This window comes from Lolium rigidum, chromosome 6 (genome assembly GCF_022539505.1).
Source record: "Lolium rigidum isolate FL_2022 chromosome 6, APGP_CSIRO_Lrig_0.1, whole genome shotgun sequence".
Classification (NCBI taxonomy): Eukaryota; Viridiplantae; Streptophyta; class Magnoliopsida; order Poales; family Poaceae; genus Lolium; species Lolium rigidum.
The window spans coordinates 16649473-16659398 of NC_061513.1; the positions used below are offsets into that span (position 1 = coordinate 16649473).

Consider the following 9926-nt stretch of genomic DNA (forward strand, 5'->3'; position numbering starts at 1 on the left):
AGTGCCACAACAGTGGCATCCGTGGCCACTTCGCCCGCGACTGCAGGAAACCCAAAAGGAAGGAGGAGGAAGAGAACCAGGAAGACAATCATCGCTGTGATGACAATCATCGCTGTGATGACAATCTTCAGAAAATTGTACATAACGCTCTGTAGGCGAGGTGGCCCGGTCGGTGGGTGGAGGACAGGAGAATGCAGCATGGGATCCAGCCCCATCGTAGACATGGCCTTTTGCAACGGCCACCTCTACGCCCTCTCGGAAGGTGGTGCTCTAATGTACAAGCTCGGCATCGACCCAAACAAGGACAATCCTCCGGCGGTCATCTCGTTCGTGAAACTAATCATCCAAAGACCCAGCTCGTTTAATCCACGATACATCTTCGAGCTTCGTGGTAAGCTCGCAACAGCCACGCAGGACACGTCGGCAAGCAAGAAGGAGGCTGAAATATTTAGGGTCTTCGAGCTCGCCAAGTACACGTGGGCAGAGGTGACGAGTTTGGGCGACCACGCCTTGTTCCTAGGGCCTGGATGCTGCAAGGCGGTGCATTTGTCGGCAGAGGGCATGCAAGGGAACGTGGAAGGGAACCGTATCTACTACTCCAAGCATCTCAATGACAATGTGGAATCAGGGTCCTTAGCTTGGTTGGACCTTGGTAGTTGCGATGTGCATTGTTACAATAGCAAAGGAGTAGCGCTCCAATCGGAGAGGATCATGTCGCATGGATATCATTACCGCGAAAAGTATGAAGGGATCAATGGTAGGAATAGTTGCTCGTGGATTTTGCCTCCACACTTTTAGTTCCTCTATCCATATGTGTGCATCATTATGATCTTACGTACGAGTAATTTCATAATCTTTTACTGTTTTTATGTTCAAGGAACTGTTATCGCATATGCCAAAAGTGATGGCAAAATTTATGGACTAGCCAGTTATACTATATTATCATAAAAACAAATTATTTAAACTCTTGCAAATTTGTGGCTATTCAATTATGATCTGATTTTGGTCCGTATACAAGAAAATAATTTATACACTAACACAAATGTAGTTATATGACAAAATTTCCCTTCACTCAGCACCTATTCACTGCGCAATATATGAGGAAACTCAACGAATCTCTACCAGACCATACGTACGTGTAATATGTTCATGCTTATAAAATTTATATGACGTAAGAAGAAGAAGGCATGAAACATCTACTCTAGATCACTTCCTGATGAAATAAACTCCTCAGCTAGCTTAAACGCATTGATTCACTAGTAGAGAAGAGGCATTTCGTCCCAAACCCCTGGGAGCAATCGTCAATGTTTTGAAGCCTTTCGTTTCGCGCGGGCGACCCCACCCATTGGTCCCGGTCCGTTTGAGGCCTTTGGTCCCGGTTTGAAATACAAACCGGGACTACAAACCGGGACCAGAGGCCCACCCTTTAGTCCTGGTTTGTGGGACTAGAGGGCCATCCTATGAAATATTTCGGAAAAGTAGCCTCTCCACTCCTCAATGTAATCCTGACTTGGCAGAGGCTGGACAGAGCTCTCATCCGAAGGATCCAAGTTTGGCAGTGTTTCCCTTGTTATCTAATAAGATAAACAAGAACATGGCAATGAAGGTCGACATTCTTTCAAATAAAATAGAACCAAAAATAGCGAAAAGTGTTTTTGGCTCCCAAGCTCTAGTTCTCTCGCCATTTTAAAAAAATTCAAGATATTTTTTAAAAGTTACAAAAAAATCTGAAAATAATTTTGGGTATTGTCAATGATACATCTCACAATCATGCAAAATCTTAACCCGAAATTATTTTTATTTTATGCTAGACAAAAATGAAAAAATCTGATATGTTTGGGGAGATTTGAAAATGACTCAGATCTATACTTTTGTCATTTTTGTGTAGATCAGAATACAAAGTATTTGAAGTTGATATTTTACAGGTTTGTGGAATACAACATTAACTACTAGTTGAATGCCCGTGCGTTGCTACGGTCTCTTTTTTCTTTTTACTATTTTACCACACCCATGCCAATATAACACACGTGAAAACTTACACCCATGCAAAAGATAATTGATCAACATAGTAATTAAAGAATTATTTGTCACCCTTGCCCCTTGTCTTTCTCAAATTGTTTACTCTGATAATCGTGACTGATTAATGCAAATATGGCAGAAACACTTTCAATCACATGGAATTTATCTACGTACATTTTTATCTAAACAGATCAAGATCAATGAGGTTTACTTTATAATATATAATTTTGTAATTTCCTAATTAGGAGAAAATTGTAATTTTCCCTGCCTTACTTATAAAAAAATATTCAGATGTATTCACAAAGTACAAAACCCATGACAATAATAAATTCTTTGTATTAATATTTCAAATAAAAATAAATCAGTCGTACATCAACTGCCATTCAGCACTTCCATTTGCTTGTTTTCGTAGCGGTATGGGATTTTCACGACAATATAAGGTCACCATATCCTTTGTCATGGAACTAACCGCGGCGTATTTTGGCTCAGAGTGTACCAACGATGTGTTCACCTCTTGGACATCATATCAGTATGCCCTCAGAAGAGGCACCAAAAGCTGAGATCAACAAATATCAGAATGGAGACTGGGGACAACCTGTAGTATTATATGGAGTTACATATTTTAGAACTTTATAGTTACTAGTACAAATGCCCGTGCGTTGCTACGGGTTCTGAAATTTTATTTCTCAATATATATATATATAATTCACAATTTACTATGAAAACTTAAAAAAAAGATATATCATAATGTACTACAACATGATAATATCGAACGCAATAACAAGATAGCAAGATAGCAATGTTGTGCATCTGTGTGGTTTCAAGTTCTAGGTGTTCTTGTTACCTTTCTGCGTTGTCGCGTTGACAGTTACGATGGTCCAGAACAAAGTATAATAAGATCTAGAACTTAGAACCACGCAGATGCACAACAATGTTGTCTTATTATTGCGTTCGATATTATCATGTTGTAGTACATTTACAACATTATGATATTACTAATTTGTTTCGAATTTTTTATAATAAATTGTGAATTATATAGGTGTATTGAGAAAGACTCGTAACAACGCACGTGCCGTGCATTTGTACGTTTCGTGCCCATGCACATACACGTTTTATGCAATGCAGAAATTAAGTTCCTATGAGCTGGCCCTTAAGCTTATGGAGTCCAAAGGCTACAAAAGGATTATTTTACAATCTGAATAAATGTGAAGCGAGACAGCAATATAAATTTGCAGTTTCTGTTTAGGGCACCAATAGATCGGTAGAAATCGCCTCCTCAACGATGCGGTCATCCTTACACATGGCCTCCTCAATTCTGGCGCCGGCGTAGTGCTTGGCTCCTCCAAGCTTGTTATAGCTGAGCCTCTCCACGTCCATGAATTTTCCTCCTTACGTATATCCACCGAATCACCTCGATCTTTCCATTAGCAATCCATGCTTCATTTGACAGACACACCAGGACATGAACATGCATATTCTTTTTTGACAAACTCACACATACGTTGCAAGTCTGCAAGACTGCAAAGTAAGTCTCAAGTTTGGGGTGCACGACCACTACTGACTAATAGATCCGAATAGCTTAAATCAAATACTGTACCATATCTTTTTTCCAAAAAGGGGAATATAAAACCATATTATAAAATCAGTACCACCACTAAAATAGAAGAAAAAGCAGTACTGCCATTAAAAAAGATAAGAAAAAACCAAATCAAATACCATATTTGTTTCTTAAAAGGAGGATAGAAGTTCATATTATCTCCAACACGTTCTCATATCCTATTGGCTCCATGCATACTCCATGAATTTGTCAGGGTTTTCTGAGAACTTCTTGTCAGATTATGAACTTGGTCTGCATATAAAGAAAATCAGCATGATGCCTTTTAAAAAATAAGTTGCGTTTGGGCGTCAATAGAACTGTAAGATGCATACACTGATTGTTTTCATGACATATGCACCACCTATTTATAAACTTGATCTGCAGATGGCTTTATCTGGGCATTCTGATTTCACTAATTTGTCATTACCCATCATAGCAAAACACAACACAGGGGTCTAGAATAATAACCATACCTGCATAGCAAGTGCTATTTAGTTCAAGAGGATTTATGTACCATTTAGACGGAGGTGCAATATCAAATTGACAATTGTGCTGCCTAGTGAAGGAACAAAAGAAAACATACTGATATCAGAAGTGATAATTTAAACCAACAACTTGGAAACCTAAAGGACAACAGGAACACAGAAGGCACATCATGCGGAGAGGAAATACCAGGAGCAACTGACTGGCAAGAGCGCCACAAGATGTCGACCCAGTCTGCCGTCCAGAGGCAGTCACAGAAGAACCCCGCCGCCATTTCCAAAGTTGTCGTGCTAAACCACTATAAAAGTATGCGAAACACGGACTTTTAAGGATGGGTATTTTCTTTTAAATTCATATGGTTTTAGTCTGACCGCGGTAAGCTAAGTTTCCTCCATCTAAGTGCCTTATGCAGCCATGTAACAGAATTACCTTTGATTTAGTTCAGAACCTCAACCTCTACTTCTAGACCAAGGCTCTAACCAGTATATGAAAATTTCCACTAAAATAAGATCATAATCTGAAATGTTACAAAGGTTCTAAGATAGTAAATACTTACTTGCCTGTAGGTGTATGAGATAAATAACCATATCGAGTCTGTAAGCAACTACTACTCAACAACGTAATTCACATGATACCTTGGATCTACCCACTCTCCAAATTAACACCTGACAGCTCCCCCTTCCCCTTGCGTATGGCCACTCTCCAAACTCCATACAATCAGCATGATAACTAAATTGCACAGGAACTTACGGAGGGACAACCCAAGTACCTGTATTTCACCAAATAGGCAGTGTGCATCGAAATCATCTTTCCTGTCATGGAAGCTAGGCAACATAAAAATCTGCAAGATAGCACCTGACCAGTAAATGGAACTGAAGCAAACCATAAGCAGTAAAATGGCGTCCAAGCATCTGTTGTCATGAGAAGATTCATGTCTGGGAGGAGTGAAGTACAATTTCGCATTCAAGCATTTGTTGTCATAAGAACCCAGTTGAACAGAGTTAACCAACATCCTTTTTATAAATTTAATTTTGTAATATTCGTCAAGAGGCATAAAAATAAAATAGCTATATTCATTTGTTTATGTACATGTGTCTCTAGATTTGGGGCATGTATAATATAGCAATATTTCAGTTCTAAATAAAAAATTCTGAGCATATATGACTTTCATGGTTACAAATTAGAACAAAAATTAAATTCAACTTTTAACAGTAATATGTTTCGCCTGCTGATAAATTAATTTAGTTGGCTTGTCAAATTACCTGGAGGTTTGGAATGCGAAACAAACATATATAATTCAATGCCAACCAACCAACCATCTTTGTGTTAGAAAATCAAACAATAGTTCATGACCTGCCTAAACAAAACAAAAGCAACCCACTAAAACTAATCTATAGAATGCAGTTTCATTAACCTAATAGACATAGTCTTGCATTTGCAAAGCATGTGCGTGTGTCTTTACTCACCTAGTCCAATGAAGAAATCCTCTCTCCCGACAAACCTCTCAAACCTGGTCTCCTGCAAAAGAAAATAAAGCTACAAAAATTGAACACATGAGAATAACCGAGAAGCCAAGCTGAGCAAAATATCAGATACCCTATAGCAAATAAAGCTGAAATGAAAATTTGAGGAGGGAGAGGTAGCATCTCGACCTGCACACATGTTGGAAGCACACCACAAAAACACACCAATCCGAGTCTCACACGATCTTCTCCACAGTGATATTTCTCAAACATTAACAGAGGTTTTGCTCTGGAACACTAAGGATGCACTGGATCTGGTCTCAGTTGGCCTCACCCATAACACTTCGACGTCCGGCAGCGCTGCAGCAAATGTTTTACTTGTGTTAAATGATAAGAAAATCAAGGAACATGCAAAATTAAATGGAAAGCTCTAATGTGAGAAAAAATGGCCCATGATCCAGGCAGCCATGGTGCAAGTGTTGCGGCCATAACATCCACTGTTTCTCCTCAGGGACTGCCACCTCTGCATCTCCGAACAAAAAATGTCTAGCAATAGAGACCATGAATGGAGGGGAAAAATGGGGAGAAAATTACCTCACCAAACTTGCCATCAGCTGCACCCGCTGGAATGCGGAGTGCCTGTCTCTGCGCCTCACGTGTGGACCTGACGACCACTCCATCGCGGAGTCGCCCCGCATCGCTCACGCTCGATTCTGGCCGGCAGCTGCCCGACAGCCACCCTTCCGCTGTCCTAGCCCGACTGCTTCACCTGACCACCACTCCGTCGCGGCGTCGTCCGCATCGCTCGATTCCGCCCGGCGATCTGCACACAAACATCAAACAACGTAGGTTGACATGGCAAAACCTAGTAGAGAGATCAGGAGATGCTCACCTTGACGTGATAGGCACCTCAAGCGAGTACACGAGACCATCCAGTGCGGACGAGTCGACGAGCAGCGCGAGGCGGTGGTGCTCCTCCTCTCCCCGTCCAGCAACCCTTGACCGGAGGTCTCCAGCCCTGCCGGATGTGGACGAGATTCTTAAGGCGGTGCGGCTCCTCCTTAAGGCGGAAGGCGGACTTGGATGGGGTCGTCGCTGCCGCCGCGGCCGTGACCGATGGCGCCGCGCTCCTACGTCCCACCTACCTCGCCGTCGGGAGACCGACCCATTCCTTTCGGTCGGCATCCTCCCCGGCCACGCACGATAAGATCTCTAGAGGAGGAGCGCGAGGGTCTGTGGGTTTCTCGGATTTCTCGGAATCTAGGACGTGGTCAGGGGAGACAAGGGTTCAGTGTAAACTTACCATGGTGTATGTACCCAAAAAAATAGTTGCTCACAAAAAGATGAGAAATAGGAAACATCAGTTCAGTGTTCATTCCAAGTTAAAGCTTAAGGTGAAAGACAGGGTGTGAAAGATCACGGTGAATGAGCAATCAGAAATCATCAGCAACGATGATAATGATGCACATACAATGAACTTACTTTGTATCCTTCAAATATTATGGTGAGTAGAAAACATAAAGGAGCGTACCTACTATAGATCAAACTATGTTTAACCACACTCTTCTTCATAGAATACCAATCCAGTTTTTAATTAAGAATTATAAACTTCTCCAGTTATTTGACAAGATTGCTATTTGAGCGCCCGAATAAGGAACAAAAAATTAAGGAAGCTATTTGAGCGCCCGAATAACCTGCAACTTCAGCGGATAGTAGTAGACAGAAAAAAGTAGTATGTCGGTCCTCGACTGCGGGACCCCCTACGGCAGCTCCACCTGTGCAGCCTCCATCCCTGCTCCGCTATCCAGCAGCAGTCCACAAATGCCTACCAAAACAAACAGTTGTACCCACTGAATGAATTAGGCAAATAAAATGGTACAGCTCACAACTTGACATCCCTAATGTCTACAAGACAACATATCTTTTGAGTGGTAGATCCATGTGATCGAATTTAAATTGTACACTGATTCGATCAGAAAGAAAAGTAACAAAACATACAGAGCATCTGGGGTATGCGACTATGTGCCCAGTCTACAAAATAATGCTCCTTATATATATCAAACAGACTGCACCTGAGACGGATCTAGCAATGTACAAAAGAAATTGGTCATAGAAATTCCAAAGGGTTGGGAACCGGACCTGTACATATTCTCTTTTCTCCCCATTGACATTCCAACAGATTGTTGCCAGCAGTATGATTACCTGCTCGAAATGGGACACAATCGAGAACAATCGATCAGTTTCAGGTGAAAGAACAGAAAAAGATGAACAAAGAAAAGGTGGAGACGAGGCAAGGGAGGTAGGTGACGCTGAGGAGGAAGTCGACGGGGCAGGAGGACGAAGCAGAGCACTATCTAAGTCGAGCTTTCTGGGCTCGTACGCGGCGGCCCCATCGGGAGTCCGGGGGACGGCCCCGAGTTGCGGAACTCCGTGAAGGCACTGCTGAAGGCCGCCGGCGAGAGGCAGCTCTTGGAGAGCATGGGGCTCCAGGGCGGCGTCCTAAGGTAGACCTTGGACTGGTCGATGTGGGGCGAGAGGGAGTCGCGGATGGACTCGAAGAGCGGGCCCGTATGTTAAATAACGGCACTAATGAATTGGTACACTACAATAAAAGATTTACTTGATAAAACATATCATTGCAATTTGTGATGCTAAATATTTTATTTTACTGGTCAAATAGTGGGACTATCCTAAAGTATACTATAACACAACAGCATGATATTACTTCAAGGATGCTTAAAGCATGGTTGGTACATGGTGGAGAAATTAAAACCATCACATTCAGCAGATGCAGAGAACATAATACTTCCAGTGACCAAAAGCGAATTATCTATTATGATAGATAAGCTGTAGGCCATGACAAAAGGGATAACCTGCTGTTTCACCCAGCTGTGGCGTTTCCCAGCCGATCTCGGGCAAAGCAATACTTGAACTGAAGAGTGCTTGAAAAACCGGCGTGTTACCTCGTCTTGTGTGCCCATTAATCCATCCTATATGTGCATCAATTCTTCAATGTCAGGAAATACAGGACCAGAACAGTACATGAATCTAACAAAATTATGGGCAGTAATTTCAGGAATATCCTCTCGATGTCGGTTATATGGTTATGACAGCAAAGTAGGTTTGTAGCAACAAGCAAATATCGGTTGTGCCATCCTTAATTATCTGAGCAACTTAACATTTGAAAATGCAAAACATATCAACTATAAGAACATTGATTGCGCTATATGCTATCAGCTCACAAAAATTATGTTGTTTATGTATAATAATGTAAAGACCTCAAGACAGCAGTTCATACCGTCTTATAGCCTAGAATACTGGTTGATGTTGGATCATCCCATACAAGAAGCAATACCCTAACACCTTCCTGTGACTTCATCTTCAACAGCTCCCCAAGCGATGGCACTTTGTCAGGTCCATCTCTTATGAGGTGGATGGTGTGGAAGACTGACCATCCGACAATGTAAATCAAGCGCCGTGCCTGGCTTATGGCAGTGTACATGTCACGCCAGCATTGGCCATGTTGGTAGCGCAATCCATGATCAGGCCAGATATCTGGGAGAGAACCCTCAGGCACATGAGCATCCTGATACAGAGTCACCTTCATCCCACGCTGCAGCGGGAAGTAAGTGTTGGGCACTCCAAGGCACTGGCAGTCCGGTCCAGCCACGACACCGCGGTGGTACATTGTGAGGCGAGCCACCGGAATGTACTGAATAGAGAGCTTCAACACGTACAGCACCCCGAGCGCACGGCTTGCCATTGGGCTCGAGCACAGGGAAGACGCCCTCAATCACCTCCCCGTTAAGGAGACTCTCGGCAGGGATGGAGACAGACCCCATGAGCTGCGCGCCGAAGACGTCGCTGTCCTTGACGACGAACTCGACCTCGGCCGTGTCGTGGGCGACGGGCACGAGGAAGTTCTGCTTCCAGACGGGGTTCTCGCTGTTGGAGACGACGTAGGTGCGTGCGACGGTGGCGTAGGAGGAGACCTGGACGGTGACGTAGGGGTCGCTCGTGAGGGAGCCGCTGGAGGCCTTGCCGCTGATGGAGCTGGTGATGCGCGCCCCGAGCAGGTCGCTGACCCGCTTGGAGAACATGTCCTTGTTGGGCAGGTTCCTGGCCTCGTGCACCCAGATGTCGAGGCTGCCGTGCAGCAGCACCACCTTGAGCGACGGCCGCACGCTGCCGTGCTGCGACGCGGCGGCCGCCCCGTACGGCACCATCTGCATCCCGCCTCCGCCGCCGTGGGTGCTCCCGCTGGTGCTTGAGAAGGAGGCGGACGGCGGCAGCACCGCGGGCGGTGGTGTGGTGTCTGGGGAGTAGTCGTAGCGGTTGGAGAGGCGCATGCTGGCGAGCACGTC

General features: G+C 43.8%; 2 long non-coding RNA genes and 1 pseudogene across 2 annotated transcripts; all 3 read right to left on the reverse strand.

Annotated features, from left to right (window-relative positions):
- Positions 1-4324: 4324 nt before the first annotated feature.
- Positions 4325-5914, reverse strand: LOC124668676. The gene is made up of 3 exons (XR_006991788.1): positions 5566-5914; positions 4869-4911; positions 4325-4397 (listed from the first exon to the last, which is right to left on the reverse strand). It is a non-coding gene; the product is annotated as an uncharacterized LOC124668676 (long non-coding RNA).
- Positions 5915-6708: 794 nt separating this feature from the next.
- LOC124668672 lies at positions 6709-8080 on the reverse strand. Its single transcript, XR_006991784.1, has 3 exons — positions 7702-8080; positions 7257-7387; positions 6709-6822 (listed from the first exon to the last, which is right to left on the reverse strand). It is a non-coding gene; the product is annotated as an uncharacterized LOC124668672 (long non-coding RNA).
- Positions 8081-8288: 208 nt separating this feature from the next.
- LOC124662207 lies at positions 8289-9926 on the reverse strand (annotated as a pseudogene).